Source organism: Magallana gigas, chromosome 1 (assembly GCF_963853765.1).
Source record: "Magallana gigas chromosome 1, xbMagGiga1.1, whole genome shotgun sequence".
NCBI lineage: Eukaryota > Metazoa > Mollusca > Bivalvia > Ostreida > Ostreidae > Magallana > Magallana gigas.
This window is the reverse complement of record NC_088853.1, coordinates 11,153,111-11,175,778: the sequence shown is the minus strand read 5'-3', so window position 1 is coordinate 11,175,778 and position 22,668 is coordinate 11,153,111. Positions and strand designations below refer to the sequence as shown.

The following is a 22,668-nucleotide window of genomic DNA, read 5'->3' as shown; positions in this document are numbered from 1 at the left end:
CCCGGCTGCCCGCCCGCCATTTTCACCATTTTAATAACCGGATTTTTCCGTTGGAAAACCCGGTTAAAAATGTACCTTCGTTTTTTACAATAATTCTATCTTTCCGTTTTAAACTGAAATGCAATTTAAAAAAATGCCGATTTTTCATTTAAAATGATTGTTCATTGAAATGTTGTTAGATTTGTGAAATTTTTTTTTAATGTGATAAAATGCCTTAAAGGGTTTATCTTAATATCAGAAAAAATACAAAATACATCCAATTCATAAAAAAAAACAGGAACATTTCACCAATTTATACTTTTTTGCCTGATCGAGAGACATATAGTTTCATGTATCTGAAGTTTTGCGTAAAAACAAACAATTTGTATTTTTTGAAAACAGAAATATCTGCTTTGCAAAGTAAAAACAATGTTTCCAAAGTATATGATAACAGTTTCTCTGACTGAATACCTACATTAAAGAAAAATGGAATCCTTTTAAAAACACTTTTTTAAAAAGAATGTTTACTTACTTTATCCCCTTCTTTCAGGTTAGTTACCATGGCAATAACAAACACGTTTTCCTGCCAAACCATTTGCCAAAAGTCCCCGACTGTCTTAGGTTTAGGACCTGTGTTATGCAATTTTATTACAATTTTCCCCAATTGAAGTTTAAAGTGTATACAATACCATGCATCGACTAATAGAAATCTGATAAATGTATTATTTTCACCTTGAGATGCAATGTACGCCGTATCGCCGTTAGTATTCTGAAACAATAACAATTTAAATTCTAATACAAAATATTCGAACGGTTTTCGGTTCTATGACAAAATGAAATTAAAGTCATACTGTACTTGTAAGTTTTTAACCTTTATGAAATCTGCGTTAATATAATCTCCATTTGTTGATGATTGCAACACAACCCTTGAGTGGTCGTCTGAAATAATGATAATGTTACAATGTTATCGCTCATTGACTATTAGAAAAGTAATTCAAAAGGATGATCTAATATTTAATGGCATACTAGTACCTCTGCTCCTTGTGTGCGAGTAATTTATCTATCAATTATGTCGACATGCAAGATAGATATGTTGGCATGCAAGAGCGTTATCTTAACATCCAACATAACTATGTTTGCATAAATAAGAAGAATCTAGCATCTTGGATGTCACACGTTGGCGATATTTGAATTTTTTTTGAGAATTATTTTACAGTTCTTATTTGATTGCAATTTTCATGCATGTCAACATAGTTATGTTGCGTGTTGACATAGCTCTCTTGCATGTTAACATACTTATCTTGCATTACGACATATTTGATAGAAAAAAAAGAACTTGCACACAAGGAGCAGATATGTGCCATCATTGAAATTTACTCGAAGGATTCACTAGGCACGTTCATGAAATATTCTTACATGGGTATATTGTCTTGAATCTATTTTTAGGAATATTTTCTTGACGTTTGCCAACATTGCAAATGATGAAAGATTGTTCTCCATAGGGAATAGACTGAAAAAATAATGAAAAGAAGTGAAGTTCAATAAGAATAGGATTTGGAAATTGTCGATTACAAAAATTATATTACCACTACGACATTTTTAAGGCTGGAATTAAATATCAATCTCATTTTTAAATTTACTTTCTTTTAATGTTTAAAAAAAACAATTTTAAACAAAGTACTTCTTACGTAATATTCTTCACTGAAGCCTTTGTCTTTATTGTTTTCCATTGATTTGATAACAGCTAAAAGATCATTTGTTTTTATGTTTTTTGCACTCCTTTGTACTGTAGCGTAGAGCGAGTTCTCGGCTAAAGATTGCCTAGATTCTTCGTCTTCAATATCAGTGTTTACTAAAGCGAATATAACATTGACGGCTAAAATCAAGAATATTCAAACACTGGAAGAAAAAAGAAACAATGAGTGAATACACCAAACCATGTTCTTCTGTATCTTGACACTTGGATTGAACTTCTCTCTCTGATTTTCTTTTCCGTTTTCTATAAAGACAAAAACCACGCGAAAACCATCAATTATGATCTTATTTTTTTGTTTACTAATTTAGGTTCAATCCATATTCTTAATTTCAGAAAATAATATCAAATATCATTTTAAATGTGAATCTGTTAAACATATCTGGTCTTTTCAATAGAAATCAAATATCTTTAAGCAGAATTAATTTTTGTATACGTTCAAAATATCAAATAACGATCTTTTAACTTTTAAAGTAATTGAAGCAAGCAAAAGTAAAAGTAGTCAAAGTAGTCAAACATGTCTGTGATAATGAATACAAATTAGTCGTTCTGTATATTTATTTTTATCTAATATAGAGATAAAAAAAAAATACATGTACTATATATTTGTAATGATATATGATATTGAGAAGCTATAGAATGTAACATATTTTGCCATGTTATTTCTCTATGTACTTGACAATCTTAACTGACAAACATAAATCAGAAAAAAATAATGAATTTTAGCTTTAAGTTCAGTTGAGCTATAAGATAAATTAAATACCTTGATATGTAAACATTGGTGAGAACACACAGCGAAATAACCATTAGTCCAACAACAGGACACAAGATGAAAAGAATGATGGTGAAACGCTGCAAATTGTCGTTGACTACATCCATAGCAGAACGATCTTTAAACATAAGCACAATATTTAACAACGTAAACAAAACCAAACATTATCAATTACAACATGATTTTGTATGTAGATGGATTTAATGATTTGTTTGGTATTTTCAAAGGAAATTCAATTAAGGGTTAACTATAAACGTTATATTGAAATAATCATTAGTTCGGTAATAAGTTCGGTGTTGTGATTTTAGTTTTTGCGACCACTTACGAAAAAATCAATATAGAAAAATAATACATTTTGTTAACTTTCATATATGCAGCAAAGCTATATCGAATACAAATATATTTATTTCTTGTTCTTTACAATCTTTATAACGTCATAAAAAAACTAGTATGACCCTTAAATGAAAAAAAAAGAACCCCAGAATGAACCTCTGCCGTTCAGTTAACTGAAATGTGACAGATTGGTAACTAAAAGGTGACTGAATGGCATAGCTATGCTATTCAATCACTTTTTTAGACCATTCCATTAACATTCAGTTGACTGAATGGCAGAGGTTCATCCTGTGAACGACAAATCCAAAAACACTCAACTGGGGAAATATAGCAATCAATTTATATCTAGGCGTGAATAGCAATCGAGTAAAGAGTAAAGACATAGTTACTATATTTACTGATCGGTAATACTCAAAACAATATTTTTTTAAAAATACCCTTCAAACACTTGTCTCCAATAAAACCTTTCTGACAGCCCCGAGGACAGCTACCATTAATGTGATGACAAGGTTCAGACCCAAGGCAATGACCACAGGTTAATGCACAGTCTTCTCCATATTGACCGTTTCTGCAAGCTTCATATAAAATGCTTTTTGTGAAAATGTGATAACATTGTTTTAAAAAATTTCCAAAACGTTATCAGCAGTTCTACCGGTCTCTAGAATAATAAAGAAGATATTGTTGAATGAACCTAACAAACAGTTAAAGTATACAAAAATTCTTACAAGTGTTGCACATGTCTCCTTCATAGCCTTCCTGGCAGCCCATTGGGCAGCTCCCATTGGCATGATGACAGGATCCTGATCCCAAACAATGACCACAGGTTAACGAGCAGTTTGTTCCATTCTGATTGGATTCGCAAGCTACATAGATAACACTCTATTTGATGATGTTGTAAAATTCTATTATTCTTTTTACATGTATGTATATTGATAAAATCAACACGTATTACAGTACATATTATTTAAATGGTTAAATATGTTTATTCAACCTCAAAACAGCAATAACATTTGTTGAAAAAAATCTTCTTACAAGTAGAGCAGTTTTCTTCTGTATAACCTTCTTGACAGCCCCGAGGACAGCTACCATTGATGTGATGACAAGGTTCTTTCCTAAGACAATGACCACACCTAAATGCACAGTCTTTTCCATACCAACCTTCTTTGCAAGCTTCATTGATAAATGTCAAATGTTATATATTATTTGAACTCTTAGTGAAAACAATGATCTGAAAAAAGATCCATTACTCTCCATTAAATAATCATTGAAAATGACAACAGTATCTTATTACATGCACATTATTTACTTTGGAAATGAAAGAACGTTTTTTTTTTCCTGAAATAATCCTATATACTTAACACATAATCTTATGTATTTAAGATTATTCACAAAATATAAAAAATATCTTTGATAAAGTGTTATATATTTATTCTCTTTCAAATTTTCAAAGAGAAAACGTCATGCGTGCTTTTAGAAATCAATGTACTGAAGTAATGAAAGACGGACTCTTTTGATGTGTCTTTATGCATATTGTGTGGTAAAGACTGAAAATTTTCTCTCTCCCTCTCTTTCTCTCTCTCTCTCTCTCTCTCTTTCTCTCTCTCTCTCTCATGCTTTAATATCGGCAAAGCGTCAGAGAGCGACCAAATTTTGTAAGCGGCTATAAACAAAAATATGTCTGTCTAGTAGTATAAATTCAACAGTTGCTGCTTTGAATTTTGCAACAAGCGTTATGAATTCAATCCCCATTTCTTCAATGCGCAGCAAGGTAGGTAATTAAAATTCGTGCGCACTGTATGTGTCCAAAACGCATAGTCTTGTTTTTAAAACGTATTAAATAAGAAAACTAAAAAAAGATACACAATAGTCTTGAAATTAAAAAAAAATCACTTTTGACAAAACGTGGCTCCGTGTGTAACTATTTGTAATAGCGGAAGCTTTTTCTTTGACACTGTTCGGTTTTTGTTTACTTTTGAAATTGTGCTATTTATAGTAACAATGGTGACTTGCCTGCTTACAGCCAGGACTCTGCTTTTAGCAGAGCCCGCCTAAAAAACTGAAACATTAGTTATAGCGTCAATAATTATTTGGTTATAAATATAGCATAATTTTTGAAGTTACAGTACCAATCAGACCTAACCGAACACCAGTATAAAGCGCGACTAAACCCCGGGTTTACTTTTGGAGTTTACTTGGGGTTTACTCTTGGTTTACTGTTTGAAAATATGGCTCCACTCGGGGTTTACTTCGGGTTTACTCGGGGTTTCCTTGGAAATTCCTTTTACGAACAACTGTACGCACTGAAGTTTGAAGCATACCTGTCTTTTATCTTCCCAACCTACTGCCTGTAATTCTTGTCCCTTGTGCATTCCTAATATACAGTTAGCTATCAGTGGTATACCTCTGACCGGGTTTACTCTCTCTCTGTCCACTCTGTGTTTACTCTGGGTCAACTCTAGTAAACCCGGAGTAAACCCAGAGTAAACCCAGAAAGTAAACCCGGGGTTTAGTTGGGGTTTACTTTCTGTTAGGTTGGGTCTGATTGGTACTGTATGTTTAAATTTGAGGTTGATATATTTTGCTTATAAAGCATTAAAATGCCAAAATCTAGTAAATAGATTAAACGTATCTTTTTTCGGTTAGATATGTAAACGTCATTATTAATCTAATATATCTATTCCTGTTTTTTATGACTTTAAGAAAATAAAGTACAAAATAAAACATTTTCTAAACATTCCATTTGAAGTGATATGGGAAGTAATCTCGATACTGTGTTTGTCTTTGAATTAATCCAGGTGCACTTGACAAAACTATGCAATTCCAAAGGAATTTCATTCAAAAGAATAATACCTCAAAATTCAATAAAAGCTCTTTGATTTATTAATCTTAACCTCAAAGTTTTTATTCCTTACCAATTCTCTCATATCTAAAATCGATTGACTATGATATCATTTGTCTTACATTTGCAGTACGGAGATTTTTTCGTGGCTTTGTATCCTTGAGCACAGCCGAGATTATCACAAAGTCCGGATTGAATCCTACATGTAGCGTCGTTTATACAGTGCTCACATTTATTGGAACAGCTTTCGCCATAATATCCTTTTTCACACCCTAAAACACAGTATTAAAATCAAAACTAGGAAAAACACATGTGCACTAGTAAAATTCTAGAAACCTAGTAAAAAACAAATTTTTCTCTCTTTCCTATTTTCGTTAAAATAATATTTTTTCTGTATAAATAAAGACTTCAACATTCTGTCATATTTTGATATTTCATATAAAATCATAAAAAAAGTAAAGGGTTCTTATTTGTTTGATGGGGTGGTTTTATTAATTTTTATTTTCAGCTACTCAGATCTAACACTTTAACTCAAGTAAATACCCATATTCTTCCATCTTTAATTTGTATGTCAAACATATGTCACAAAGTATATGTTTTTTTTTGTTAGAAATTCATTTAAGTGTATTTCAACTTTAATTAGTTTCATATATAATCGATTATAGTACTCGATCGATTCGTTTGTTGTACCAAATGTATCTGTTCATTATTATAATCGAGCGTTGATTTCTTACATACCAAAAATCTGTACTTCACAGATTTCTAACATCGGACAGCTGTCGCGATCTGCTTTGTTTGACTGAAAAATCCAGATGTATCGGGCTATTCCTTCACAGTCTGCTTCTGTAGTGATGTTAAGTTGGACATTTCCTGAGTCTGTGTAACAGGTCGACTGAGGAAGTGGTTCATTAGTATCAGACGACACACGGATCGAGAAACCTCTAAGTCGCTCCGTATTGTAATACGAATGTCCTCCTATAAAAAATGTGTTTAAATTAGTTATAAATATTAGACATATCTCTTTCTCTCTTTCTTTCTCTGTGTGTCTTTCTTTCTTTCATTCTTTCTTTCTTTCTTTCTTTCTTTCTTTTTTTTCCCTCCCTTTTACGGTTATCATTTTTTTATTGGTTTTTTCATTTCACAACATATGTACATATGTAACATAATAATGATTTGAACGTTTATATAAACATATTACATAGTCTTTATACTATTTCTACTTAATAGTACAGTTTTGTGTATTTCATATGAAGTGAAGCTGATTTTGAGAGAGAGAGAGAGAGAGAGAGAGAGAGAGAGAGAGAGAGAGAGAGAGAGAGAGAGAGAGAGAGATTTTCAGTCTTAACTACACAACATGCATAAAGACACATCAAAAGAGTTCGGCTTTCAGTACTTCAGTACTTTGATTTTATTTGACTAAGTCCTAACTTTAATTCCCATGACTAAAAAATGTTTGTTTTGAAATAAAGCATTGTTTTCTTAAAAGCATTCATCTAGTTTCATACATTAAATCTGACAAAATATTATTTAAATACGTTGCCAAGCAGTTGACTAACGAGTGACTGATATATTAACAGCTTAGAAAATCATTAATTTCGTGGCAAAGTTTCAATGATGAATATATCACTCTTGCACAATGACTCCCAATAGATGCAGAGCATTGTTTTCTTCTTGGTCAACCTTAATGTGCCGTGCATAACGCGTATAACAAAACAAACCTAGCTGACTTAAATCATTATGGATAAGAGTTATAAAAAATATGATACTTGCTGTCAGCTCTGTACCAAATCTTGACTGATTTGATACTGTATTCTTGCTTCAAGTCGATACGGAGCCATGCATGTTCGTCATTTCTACAAATATCATCCGTGTGTGAGCAGTTTTCGATGTTTTGATCAAAATGGCCGTCTACAGCTCTCGATGCATCGTGACTGTAGTATGTGGAGCTGCTGACTGCGTCTGTATTTTTATCGACAAATTGGACTGAAATTGAAGTGAGATTACAACAAAAGTATTCTAAATTTCTTGGATCATCTATAAAGATTAGAATTATAAATCATTGTGCACAATATTTCTCTCCGGAATAAACTCTGCCATTCAGTCAACTGAGAGGAGAGTATGCCTTTCAGTCACCTTTCTTACTTTTTTAACATTCGCTGTATTTTATGGTAAAGCTTCATCTGTGTTTTACACTATTCATTTCATAATATAACCAGAAGCAAAAAAAAAATAATGTATATTCTTAAAAAAACAATAGCTTTACTCTTTCGGATGGATGGTTTGGCCATTAAAAATCTGCAACAGTACATTAAAAAATGTTTCTTAAATGCTCCTTGGTTGTTTTCTGTTTTTCTTATAACACATTTGCTATAGATATTTTCAAGATGGATGGTTTTATAATAAGTGTATTAAATAACACCATTTCATGAACGTTAAAAAACAAAGATACTAGACGCATAATACGTAAACAAATATAATAAGCATACATAACGTTATAGGAGTTTTGATATGTACAGGTTTTTAAAAAACCGTAAACAATCATTTAACGGGTGTCGTTCAGTTATAATGAATAACGGCAAGAAACAATTATTTTTTTTTTCAAAAAAAAGCTGTTGAATAGAAATAGACACAACACAATAGACACAACAATTGCATTTCAAATCGAACATTTGAAGTGCGTCATAATTTTTAACGAATACACGCAATAAAACACTGAATATATGAATGTTTATCAATCTTTTTTTTTCGCTGATAGGATCAAGAACAGCATACTTACAATACGATAAGGTCCGGGCAATGAAAATTACAAGAAAACTAAGAATTTTTAGTGTTGCCATTTCCAACTTTATGAGACTCTCTGCAGTTTATGTTTTTATTTCAAGAAATCCTTGCATTATTAAAAAAATTTCAGGGTTTGGATGTTCACGGAAAAAGACGTTGAAAAATTCATTAGAAATGTTCCTTTTTAGTAGACACTTTATGATGCATTAAATGAATATCCATGTAAAAGATGATTTCAAGAGCAATAATTAGATTGCCCATTAATTTGTCCCCTAAATTTAGCTATGAGCGTCTGAAGAAAAAAGTTGAAATTGCGGAAGTTTGTCTTTAACCAGTTAAGATAATCCTTATCTCTATCATTCATCCTATGAGGCTTCATTACGAAACATTAGAAAGCCTGTACTTTAGAAGTCTGTAATTGCTTTTATGTGCAGTCACACGATGCCACTTATACGTACATAAAGTAAAGTATGTGCACTTAAGAATAAGTCTACAAATCCTCTTTGTGTGCAATCAGACGATGCCACTAATACATACTTAGTAATTATTTCCGATGCATTTTTTCAAACCAATAACCATAAACTCATTCAGTACACTGAACATGAGTAACATTGAAATCCATTCATCAAAGCATAAAAAGCAATTATAACAAGATTTTGGATTGGCAGTTATGATTAAGTATGTTTCTAAAATTGAATCAATAACTTTTATATATGATTGATAAAGGCTAAGTAAACAAGGGTTACATAGGATTTGTTTTGTTTTAACTTTTTTTTTATTTTATATGTTTAGGGGTGGAAAGGGTTTAATATTAATAAATTTTTGTCTTAGAAATCTTCAATTTTTATATTCTCAAATATAAACATACAAGTCCTTATATAAATCTATAAAAAGACAAACATATTCAAATCTGGGTTTACTTATTCATGGAGGAAGAGTTCATTTATTTGACGCAATCATCATCTCTTATGGTAGCGTTAAAATATACGTAATCACGTGGTTTTTTGTATTATTCTAAACGGCAGACATTTTCTAAGCGTAAATATAATTAACAGCAACGCAAAAAGGATATCTGGGATATTATTAAATCTGCTGAGAGCCCCTTTGGTCCTCACAGGATTTGATCACGTGACCAACCAAGTTCATATCTCGGTGAACTTTCTAACATTGCTGTTTATTTCATTTTTTTTTGTGATCGGCTTCGGCCGGTCACTGTTGTGTCCATATGAGGCATCCGGCAAATGCTTCCACGTGCGCACATATTCCGCTTGGATAAGTAGTTCTTATAAAAACTTGAAGTTTATATAACATTTTACTCAGTTTTATTTCAATTCATTTACCTTAAGAGATGCAAACATACATTATATACACTTCGACCTGTTAATTCAAGAATGCACATTTTGTCTCACGCGTAAGAATTTCGATCGAAAGATTCATTCAGTAATGCAGTTGACCTCGATGAACTGACCTCGATCTTAAGGAGATGCTCCACGAACTGACCTCGAACTATTGATGTTGCATAATAGTAGCTAGGAAGACGGCTTGATTTATAAACAAGGTTACGTTATAATGCGACCTCAATAGCAAGTTATGATAGCATTAAATGTTTTTCAGTTGCATTAAATTATTTTAATACAACTCTTTCTTTGTATACGTGTAGATGCTCTTTGAAGAGCCCTACTCAGTATTCTGAAGAAGAAGAAACATTATCATTTAATAATTACGTTAAAAATATAAAACTAGATAAGGAGTTTACAAACGGATTTGCCCAAATTTATTTCAAAACTAAATTTGTTGAGGGTTTATAATGATGAAATTATGATTCAAAATATTCTATATTTAGGAAAAATACAGTACTTTTTTAATTATTTTACATCAAACTGATCATGTTGATTGCTTCTAGCTATCTATATATCATTATTGCCGATCATTCCTTTAAAAGGAATACTTGTTTATTATATTTTCCTCGAAAATATTATAAACAAGAATTGCATACAGTTTCACAGAAATAGTTAGCGAACATCACAACTGGCTCTAAATACCCCTGTCCGTATGAACATTCCGTCTTCCCCTGTCATCCCCGTGTTTTCACTGTCATACCATGTATATCCCCTGTCTGCCCCTGTACAGAGCCTCTGTACACCCTGCCATCCCCTGTGTGCCCCTGTACACATCCCCAGTGTGCCACTGTACGCCCCTGTTACCCCTTGTATGCCCCTGTCATCCCCTGTAAGCCACTGCATATACCTTTGCATGCCCCTGACATCCCATGTACGGTCTTCTACTGCTTGCTAAAGTATATAAATAGCTTTGCTCAATTCGGATTTCATAAACATTTATATTTAGCACTCATATTTTTAAAGACGGTGCTTGTTTTTCTTTGCATTTCATAGAGTGCAATATTATAGTGAAAATTTTGACTTCACATTGACACAAACCAAGATATTTTTGTATACTGATGAACAGCTTATTTTATTACATGCATTTAAACACTTGACCGTGTTCTGTAAACTGTAAAAAAAATGAGTAGAGGAGTTCGTGAAATCTGCAATGTTCTGTGCCATGTAAACTGCCTGAGCTAAAGCACATAATAACACAACATGATCAGCACGTGCAAATAACCACACACCGATCGAAGTGATGAAATGATCACCTATATTTTGACTGTTTAGCCCAGTATAATGATGCATAGAATTAAATAGTCTTTATGAAAGTCATTTAAGGTAACTCCGTACCTATAAAATTATGGGTTCAAAGTTAAAAAACTTAACTTTTTTTAACTTACTGGACTTGAATTTCATAAAAAAATAAATAAAATAAATATGTATCCATACTATTTAAGATGTAAGGTAATAAAAACCAAATGCTGAAATTATCATCTGAAAATCACACTTTTTTTGTTTAAAAATTAAATATAAGTGGATGGATACTTGTTTTTTCTATTTAAATTTCATTGCTTACTATGCCAGAAAACTAAAATTAATTTAAGAAAAAAGAAAAAATTGTTTACATTAGAAAAAATATAGCTTTTAGATATATCACTTGGAGGAAAATAGAAAAGAGTTATTTCCCTTTGTCATTATTGAATTATGTCGAATATAAGGATGAAAAACGCTTATTAAATATTTCCAAGTAAACAATGATTTGAGTTTTTGATGCGCACCTATAATAACATAGAAATTACAAATCTACTTGTAAGAATTTTAATGATTTCATGGTTTATGTAAAATGTATGACGTCACAGGAGGGTATATTTACTTTAAATCGCTGATATTTGTTGTCAGCATTGTTTTTGTATGTAAATAATCATGAGAGAGAGACAGAGAGACAGAGAATTGATTTTTTACGGAAGGGGGATTACACCAGTCCATTGACACTTTTAGCATTTATCAGTGTGCATTTTCAAGTTAAGTTATGTATATGCATTATTGTATAGAATTGTCCTCATGCATATTGACCGATGTTACAGTTAATGAACAATTTAATGCATGTATACAAATGCTGGTAACGGGGAAACATAATTTTATATACAAACATGCAATCTTAAACAATGTTCCGGGTTTTGGATTTGAAAAATATTATACATTTATTTAAGTTTGATTTGATTTGAAAAATAAAACCTATAAGAGAGCTATATACAGTTTTAATTTATATCATTGTGCCAAATAATACGGAAGCCCGTTGGTACCACGTAGGAAAAATATTTTATCTGGCGGCCGCCAGATAATTATTTGGCGGCCGCCACATAATTTTCTGGCGGCCGCCATATAATTATCTGGCGGCCGCCAGATAATTATTTGGCGGCCGCCACTTATTATCTGGCGGCCGCCACATAATTTTCTGGCGGCCGCCATATAATTTTCTGGCGGCCGTCACATAATTTTCTGGCGGCTACCACATAATCATTTGGCGGCCGCCAGATAAAACCTTGCTTCCTGATGCGCGTGCATGTTTTAGTGGGAGCTTTTTAGGGAGTTGTGGATACACTCTTATTTATTAGTTTTATTAATTATTTCTGAAACTTGACATTAAATATCAATTGCAGAGCTTAGGATTTTTCAAAGACTGGTTGAGTTGAATGTATAGAAGACTGTTGTTACAATCTACAATGAATTTTATATTACTTTGTGCCTTTTTTATACACGTATGTTGTAAAACATGGTATTTTAGAGTTGATTCTGAACTTTTAAAACTGAACTAGACACCCGTTCAGGAAATCTTAACATTAAAAACCTTAACTTGAGAGGAATTTTATGTAAACATGTATAAGTAAAGGAACGCACTGCCTTCTATATGTTTTAATTTTGGTATAAGAATTTACCAACGCAGATTAAAGTCAGCTTTATTGACCACGACAACTAGTACAGCCAATATTATCACGAGAGCAGATCCATCTATGACTTTATAAGGATGAACTAGGATAATTGTGTACTAGCATTCGTGACCATAAAAATGAAACTATTTAACAGACTGTGTTGTTAAACTCTTATTCTAAATCACATGAGAAAACCGTGATCGGCCACAATCTCTCTGGGTAAATCAAAGTACTGAGAGTACTGAAAGGCGGGGTCTTGAAAGTTTGAGTTTGTAATTGTTCACGTTTTCCTCCATTATGTTCCAAAAATTATGAGTTTGAATTAGTTCTTTCAATCTACATGTAGTGTGCTAAAGTTCGGCTTTTTGCAATTGCCTGATACTTTGTCAAACTCTCAAACTGTTGAATTACCGAACAAAGTTAACATTTGTATACCGATAACAAACACAAGCATGTAACGTTAGAAATATTTCTTTTTTACAATAAGATTATTCCAAGTATATGGTGGCATATCTCTGCCCCCTGTGTGCAAGTTATTTTTCTCTTAAGAGTAAAAATCAACAAGCATCAAGCATTTTGTGAAAAATATGGAAAGTGACATAAAAACAATAATGATAAAAACACATATTAAGATAATCAGAATGAAGATTGTATTAAAAATATTTGGGTAATTTTTTTTTATTCGTGTTGTTACTATGGAAACCACGTGCTTTTAGACTGACTGATTTGTACTTCATTTTAACATGAAAATTTTTGTATATACAAATACAATATTATGTTAAATCATCTTAAAACTCTATCAATAATTTTTTATACTACAAAACACTTTGCTGTAATTTAAACATCATTAAGAATTTACATTTACTTCATCCTTTGATATTTATACCCGTTTTATCTTGTTAATTTTGCATGCAAACACCAGTCAATTCAGTGCTCTTTTATAAAATTCTACAACCATGTCAAGGTTAACTAACACCACATATTTATAGTAGGAGATTTGTTCTAGAAGAATCAATTAAAAAATCTTTAGGCAAGTCACCCGTTTATAAATAAATACCGATTGTATACACCTGGAAACGTGCAAGTTTTACTCTAATTACCTCCCTTTGATAAGACTCTCTTACGAAAGAGGTAAAAACGGTATTTTGTTTACATTGTTTACATCCAATATTTCTACGGAGCTGAAATGAGACGACTATGGATTATTTTAGTTTCTGGATTATAGAAGTGTTAATTTAGTTCATTATCATGGTAAGTGACAACTTTTACTGGTTTCTTATTTTCTACTAGCAAACATTTCTTTAACGGGAGAAATAGTGGATGCTGTAGATCTTCGTGAAAATTCGGATTAACATGTCAATGCACACAACATTATAAATAATAGTTTAAACATGACAAAGAAAATTTATACGTGATTGCTTAGTATACATAGTGTTTGTGCATCAAGGACAATAACAAGCTTTTAATGAAAAATATATCAACATACATGTATAGACTATGGTAGCTTCATGTATTTTGGTACATGTAGTATACAAGTACATGTTTGAATGTATCTTGTGTGAATAATTGATCAGTCTTCTTATTATTCTATATGTTGATAATCAATGTTGTATTCACATAAAATCAACTATTTGTACCATATTGCTTGAAAAAGGCAAGATTTTTCACCTATATTTAATGAATAATAACAGTAAAATACTTTACTGTATGGGTTTTCAAGACAGTTTAATTAAATAGGGAATGGAAAGGTGTATTAGTTGTAACAGGTTCTTTGTTTTATTACAGATAACTTAGTGGGTTATAAACAGAAAATGTGTCACATTCAAGCCAAATGAATCAACTTAAACGAGGATGGACACTAAAATCTACCATGTCTACATAAAAATTGAAATATTCACACCAGACAGTTCAGAGACAATGCATGAAATATTTAAATTTTGCAAAAGAAGAGGGTGAAAGTGCAATTATGAAAAAACAGACCAACAAATGCAACAAATTAAAACTAAAGTTGACAAGGGATGATTTTCTTTAGCAGAATTTCTTTCATCCTTGAAGATAAACAGCTATGTTGGCCTCTTTGTTCCACAGAAAAGAAGAGCTGGCTTTCAAATAAAACTGAAAATCGTATCAAATAGAATTCAAAATTGTATATAATTATATATAGGGAAATTTGGGTTAAATACAAAGGTACAAACAAGTATTTTCTGAACTATTTCAAAGCAAATGTGTGCCTGACTTATACTCTGTCTACTTTTGAAAATAAAATGTATTCATATATCAATGCTGATGCATAATGATTTATTACCACTTGATCATTTGAGTTGTTGAATTATTTTCAGTGAAAATTATTACATCTTGAATAAATGTACAAGAAAATTAATGATGGTAAAAATTAAAGTTGATATTCATAAGATTTTTTTTTATTTGTGTTTACTTTATATTGTTAAATAAAGAAGGAAATCCATGTTAGATAGAGCATTCAGCAAGTTCTGCAGTGAAAGCAGTAATACAGGTTTATGTCAAGCTATTTGAACTGCCCTGATCACATTGACAAAACCAAGACTAAAAAGGAAATAAATTCATGCATATGAATATAAACCAACAATTCACATATTGATATTAAGACTACTGTACTATCTATATCATCTGACTGTCAAAATATTTTTCTGAATTACCTGGATTTTAAATACAAATTAAATCATTTAAATTTTTTGCAGACCAATTCAATTTTATGTAAAATAATTGATTATTAGATTTTGAAGAAAAAATATTTCCCCATCTTAAGGACAAAAAAGTTTAATTACTGATCGATAAGGGAGATGGAGAGAACACGTTTTAAATATGGCTTAGTACATCAGTTCTTAAAGGAAGCATAAACATATATTGTTGATTGAATTATTCTTTTGAGACAAATTTTCTTATGTGAAATTCCTGCATGCGTGGGTGCTGGGAGGGGGCGGATATGACCAATTTAACTGAAATAATTATTGTCATTTATTTGTTATAGTTACATCAAATACGATTTGGGCTGATATCACTGAAAGAAGGAAACTATTGGTGACTGTGTTCAACTATAAAATCTTTATGATAATCAGATGAACATTTAAATTGGATATTTCGCCTTCTGAGGAATAAGTTACCTCCTTGATTTCTTTTTCTGACCTTCACTTTTTGAATAACATCTCTGCACATACTTTTTCATGCAGCAATGTTTTTTCTTAAATATACATATTGAAAAATGAATTATGATGGACTTCCATTCCACCCCCCACCCCACCCCCCCCCCCCCCCCCAAATAATATTATTGGTGTTTGATTTTATCAGAACAACTTGAAATCTCCTAGACATGTTAGAGTAGACTGGAGATTCAATATTACATATAGAGATGAAGAGCATGTCTTTCTTCTAAACTGAGGTCATTTAAAATAATTATGCACCCTTCAGAGAGCTTTAATGGTAATAGACTTTTAGTGTTAACTGCTTCAAATACAAAGAAAAAACCTGGAATATTTTAAGCCATTTTTGTAAGAATTTTACATTTAAAGCTCTCTTTCTAAACATTGATATATGATATCTTATTTATGAATTGAAAAAAAAATATCTAGAAAACTGCATTGAAATCATAAGAAATCTAAACATTAAGAAAGCTTTTATTTCAAATCACACTTAATATTATTAAACGTTGGATAATTTTAAGTACAAAAAGGTCAGGAAAGATGCAACTTAAACAAAATATATATCATATATATATTTTATATATTCATTCTGACCATCATTATAGTACTTATATAATGAAGAACAATATTGGTATATGATGTTATTGTTTACTTTTTTGTCAAGAATATCTAAGTCATATTTCATTATGTTGGGAATTGCACTTTAAGTACAAAAAGGTCAAATAAAATGAACACAGAGGGTAAAGCCTGACCTCCTTCCCTTGTTTTTCTTGGTACATAATATTTTAAATGATTGTTTTGTACACAGATGTTCACTAAATTTATGATTCAACCACATTGAGGAGTAAAATACCTCATTTATAAATGAAATTAGTATTTCACCTTATAATTGCCCTTACGTCCGTGTGTGCATGTTTTCTAATTTTAGATAAAATGAATGATCTTTAAATGTCATTTAAAAAAAACAACTTTATAAAATAGAAAATGTGACTTATTGTGCATCTTTAACCATGGAATATTTTAAAAATAAGGTACAATATGATGTATTCAATTTAATAATACTTGGTTTTTATGTTACCTTTACCCCTGTGTAAAAGCTTAAAATGCAAATTTGATATACTTTTAAACCTTGTACAACTTTTCCCCCTCAACGTTGCCTATGGATTTTATTTTGCATATATATAGTACAGATGATCACTAACAGAAATACATAATTCATTTTTTCAGCAGTGGTTGTAGATTTTGCATATAAAGTGATAAAGATGTGCAATTTTTGAAAATTGATAAGCGTCTAAATGCATGTTCTCTTCCTGTTGTCATGGCAACAATTACAATGAAATATTTTAAAAATTTATTTTTTCCTAAAAATGGGAAAACTCAATCTTATAATAAATACAAAAACCAAAATACTATATGATATCATGTAAAGGAATAATTTACGTAGATGTTTAGCTAAAATCATTGTTTTATTTTCAAAGATTTGTGCACCCGTAACTAAGGAAATAAATTTCCTTGGATACCAGTCCCTTAGTATGACAAAAATCATTGTTTATCAGGGTGTTTGTGTTAAGGAGACCAAAATCAATAATATACAAGCAGCTTTTCAAAAAATAATTTTTCCACTTTCCATGGAATGCTTGATGCTTGTTGATTTTTACTCTTAATTATGTTGACATGCAAGATAAATATGTTGACATGCAAGATAGTTATGTCAACATGCAACATAACTATGTTGACATGCAAGAAAACTGCAATCAAATAAGAGTTATAAAAAATCTCAAATATCGCTAACATGTGACGTCCAAGATGCTAGATACGTATTTTTGTCAACATGCAACTTATTTATGTTAACATGCAACTTCTTTATGTCGACATGCAACTTATTTATGTCAACATGCAATTTAGTTATGTTAACATGCAAGATAAATATGTTGACATGCAACATATTTATGTCAACATGCAACTTAGTTATGTTGACATGCAACTTATAAGTTGCATGTCAACATTTTTATCTCGCATGTAAACATAACTAAGTTGCATGTTGACATATTCATCTCGCATGTCGACATAAATAACTTGCATATCGACATAAATAAATTGCATGTTGACATAAATAAGTTGCATTTCAGCATATTTATCTTGCATGTTAACATAAATAAGTTGCATGTCGACATAGAAAGATAGCATCTAGTATCTTGGATGTCACAGGTTGTCGATTTTTTGAGATTTTGTATAATTCATATCAGAAGATTGCAATTTCTTGCATGTCAACATAGTTATGTTGCCTGTTGACATAACTATCTTGCATGTCAACATATTTATCTTGCATGTCGACATATTTGATAGAAAAATAACTTGCACACTAGGGGCAGAAATATGCCACCATAACCGAACTTCATGCGCGAGCCGAGGTTAAAATACACAGGTGTCCTACATATTAAATAGGTGTTTCATTGGTATCCAGTTAACACGCGTTATGACTGTTGTTCATCTCTAAAAACAATTTGTACATAGAAAATAAAAACAAGTCTGAATTTGCCTTCTCGTTCATTGACTCTTTAGTTAATTAAACTGAATTTAGATTTTGAACAATACATTGTAAGCAAAATTTATATAGATTATACATTTTGGATGACCAATAGATTAATTGATATATACAATCTTATCGATTGAAGAACCAAGTTAAATGTTAATCTTCATATTGTCCGGCTTAGTTGGAATATACAAATCATGTAATTTGTTTTAATGTTATGAGACATTTTCTATACTTTATAACGGACAAAACCAGTCATATTCATGATTTAAAAGAATTCTTCATCAATATCTTAATGCCTCTCATCAGAAACTCAGCTGATCTCTCTCCCATTGATAAATATCTCGCACCAATATTAGACCTATGAATTCAGAGATAACGCATGGTTGTTATGTTTTAAATTTTTAATTTATTGTGTGGTAGTACATGTAAATGAATAGGATTTATTTCAATTTTAAAAAGATAAAAAGTAAGTTTTTATCATAGTTTTAAAATCTGATTTACAAATCCTTAATTGTAGCTCCTCGAAAAATTTGAAATTAAATAGCTTTCGAAATTAAGTTCATTTTTCCAAGACACGCATTAAATTGGGCGTTTAATAAACGAGGGTGTATTTAAAGGACAAAGATCCCTGAAATGACAATGTCCTACAACATCTGTTAATTTTACTGTTAAAAGCGTTAACTTTGCATATTTTAAAAATTTAAATATTAAATAAATCTGAATTATTAGCTAAAATTAACAATCTACAGTTATCATATATAACAGCCAATCAGGAAAGGTCTTCCTCAAAATATGACGTGATTCATTCACTGTTGGTCTCCATTTTCTTGTTTTATCGATTTGAAAAGCAGATGACTGAATTTGGAGTATGATTTTTAATGAAATTTCAGAAACGGTTGTATCGTGATTCGTGTTAATGATGCACGAGTTTACACAAAAAGTAGTAAGTGGCGAACGAATTTTTTTTTTACCTATTAATTTTATATGAATCGCTGCAAAAAAAAAAAAAAATCATGACAGGTAAGAAGGTCTAAAAAATCAAAATGGCTACTGCGATAACATTTTTTTATTGTTACAGTACTTGGAATAAATTTATTGTAAAAGAGAAATATTTCTAATGTTAGATGCCTGTGTTTGTTATCGGTATACAAATGTTAACTTTGTTCGGTAATTTTTTTTAGGGTGTACAGAGGCTCTGTACAGGGGCAGTTTGAGAGTTTTCGGAGTTTCCATAAACCTTGTGTAACAGATACCGTCCGACTTATAGATTTTCCCTTTGATCACAAAATAATTAAATATAACGATTTAAATTATATACCTAAATATATTTGTTTTAATTTTCCCGGTTAGTTGTAATTTTTTTTTTTAATTTTTCTTGGGGTCTTATTTTACATAATACTATACTGTTGTGTCAATTTTCTACAATTATGAAGAACAGTCGCGGTCGGGATTTAGCAAAATTATTACAAAGTATCAGGCAATTCAAAAAGCCGAACTTTAGCATACTACATATAGATTGAAAAAACTAATTCAAACTCATAATTTTTGGAACATAATGGAGGAAAACGTGAACAATTACAAATTCAAACTTTCAAGACCCCGCCTTTTAGTACTCTCAGTACTTTGATTTACCCAGAGAGACTGTGGCCGATCACGGTCTTTTTATTGTACTGCCTTTCATGTGATTTAGAATAAGAGTTTAACACCACAATCAATTAAATAGTTTCATTTTTATGGCCACGGATGCTAGTACACAATTATCCTAGTTTATCCTTGTAAAGTCATAGATGGATCTGCTCTCGTGATAATATTGGCTGTACTAGTTGTCGTGGTCAATAAAGCTAACTTTAATCTGCGTTGGTAAATTCTTATACCAAAATTAAAACATATAGAAGGCAGTGCGTTCCTTTACTTATACATGTTTACATAACATTCCTCTCAAGTTAAGGTTTTTTAATGTTAAGATTTCCTGAACTGGTGTTAAGTTCAGTTTTAAAAGTTCAGAATCAACTCTAAAATACCATGTTTTACAACATACATGTATAATACAAGGCACAAAGTAATATAAAATTCATTCTAGATTGTAACAACAAAGTCTTCTATACATTCAACTCAACCAGTTTTTCAAAATCCTAAGCTCTGCAATTGATATTTAATGTCAAGTTTCAGAAATAATTAATAAAACTAATAAATAAGAGTGTATCCACAACTCCCTAAAAAGCTCCCATTATAAATGCGCACGCATCAGGAAGCCAGGTTTTATCTGGCGGCCGCCACATAATTATCTGGCGGCCGCCAGATAATTATGTGGCCGCCGCCAGATAATTATGTGGCGGCCGATAGATAATAAGTGGCGGCCGCCAGATAAAATAATTTTCCTACATGGCACCAACGGGCTTCCGTAAAGTAATGTTCTGAATTTAAAGCTCTTTCTTTTCATGCTTGAAATTCTCAGAACTGAAAAATTGAAATTTTCAATTCCTTGATTCTCTACTTTACAAACTGGGAAAAAGTCATAAAGGCTGTTTAAACAACATATTGCATTATTGTGTACCATTACCGAGCATCCAGAACCGAGGACATGTGTGTATATACAGGTACACGTGTGTCTGTCACCTCATTTTTCCCAATCTCGTTACCGTATACTGCAAATTGTCAAGAAGGGCTTTATACAGTATATAATTATATAATCACTGACCGACCATTAAGATCTTAGGAAGTGCGTTTATATATACATGTACACGTGTGCCTATCACCTCTTTTTCCAACATTTTTGTCAACATCCTCTCCTTTGAAAACTGTAGCTTCAATCAGCTAGTTGTTAATCATGTTTTTTTTAAGTTTTTTGATCAATTGATCTGGTGTAGAATAAAACATTAATAAATTAAAAATCAATTTGACAGCTCTAAGTTAGTCTAAAAAAAATTGGTTATAAAAATAAATTAAGATTGTTTGAATACTTATAAGGAAATTAATTCTGGGGTAAACTTTGAGTAACTTTTAATTAAAAATCAATGCAAACTCTTTCTCTCTCTCTCTCTCTCTCTCTCTCTCTCTCTCTCTCTCTCTCTCTCTCTTATGATTAATCAGTTTCTTTTTAATTTCTGAACATCTATATTACCTCATACATGTATAGAAACACACATTTACATGTTCTGACCTTGACATCAGATTTCTGTTCACTTGCAATTTATTAAATTATCTTTGATATCTTCCACTTTGCAGAAAAAAAAGATATGGAATTAATTTTTTGAAGTTGATTATGAGAATAAATCCTCAGTTTAAATTCAATTCAAGAGTCCAATAGGCTAGTCAGAAAAAAAATTTAAACAAATATACTAAAGAAATTTCTTAGGCAAATTCATAACAGCTATTGAAGCTTTTTTTTGCTATTCACGGGTAATTAATAAAGATATAACCAAGAACTGGGTTAAAAAAGAAGAAAAGTGTACTCTATCGTAACACGACTGCTTATAAATTCTACATTCTGACTGTTTTATTGGTTTTAGTGCGCAGCTCTATGTTTAGATTTATACAAAATTAAAAACCATGTGCCGCACTTGATCTTAGTTTCTATTGTATTGTTTGTTATCATGAACCATACGATTTATAGGATTAAGATATTTATAAGTAAAGTGTAAATATATATGTAGACCATGAAAAAAAAATCACTCTGTTGTGTTTTTATGTCTAGTTCACACACTATATGTTCTATTTTTTATGTCTGTTTTTCAAACACAAGGGAAGAGCGATGTTTCCGAACTCTAAAGGACTACATGCCCTATGGGCGTTCACACCTAATATCAAAAAATAATCCTCGCCCTCACCTGAGGTTTACCACCCGGTGAATCTCAATTTTTAGTTGTTAGCATTTAAGCATTGATGATTATTTAGGTATAAATAAATTATTAACTAACATTGTGATTTCTAATTTCGCGATAATAGTGTCTTGTGATTCGGCGCAGTTGAGTGCAAAAATTGATTTACAACTCAAAATATAACACATGTGATTTGAATAGTTAAATAAAAAAAAATATTGAAAACAAAAACTGTCAAAAACCGTACTGAGAATGTCAGTGGCAAATACAAGGGTAAACAGTGGCTTACAGGGGATGACAGGAGCGTATAGGGGGTTACAGGGGCTTATAGTTGCACACAGGGGATGTGTACATGGGCGCACAGAG

General features: G+C 31.3%; 1 protein-coding gene and 3 long non-coding RNA genes across 5 annotated transcripts in view; 1 reads left to right on the top strand and 3 right to left on the bottom strand.

Annotated features, from left to right (window-relative positions):
- Positions 1-22,668, bottom strand: part of LOC105332267 (receptor-type tyrosine-protein phosphatase alpha) — a 73,868-nt gene that overhangs the window by 20,196 nt on the left and 31,004 nt on the right. The gene's annotated exons all lie outside the window — the stretch shown is intronic.
- Positions 517-918, bottom strand: LOC136274895 (uncharacterized). The gene is made up of 3 exons (XR_010713351.1): positions 851-918; positions 712-748; positions 517-609 (listed from the first exon to the last, which is right to left on the bottom strand). It is a non-coding gene; the product is annotated as an uncharacterized lncRNA (long non-coding RNA).
- On the bottom strand, positions 3,124-4,972 carry LOC136274892 (uncharacterized). Its single transcript, XR_010713343.1, has 3 exons — positions 3,870-4,972; positions 3,563-3,700; positions 3,124-3,412 (listed from the first exon to the last, which is right to left on the bottom strand). It is a non-coding gene; the product is annotated as an uncharacterized lncRNA (long non-coding RNA).
- Positions 13,323-15,189, top strand: LOC105334275 (uncharacterized). The gene is made up of 2 exons (XR_004600233.2): positions 13,323-14,023; positions 14,558-15,189. It is a non-coding gene; the product is annotated as an uncharacterized lncRNA (long non-coding RNA).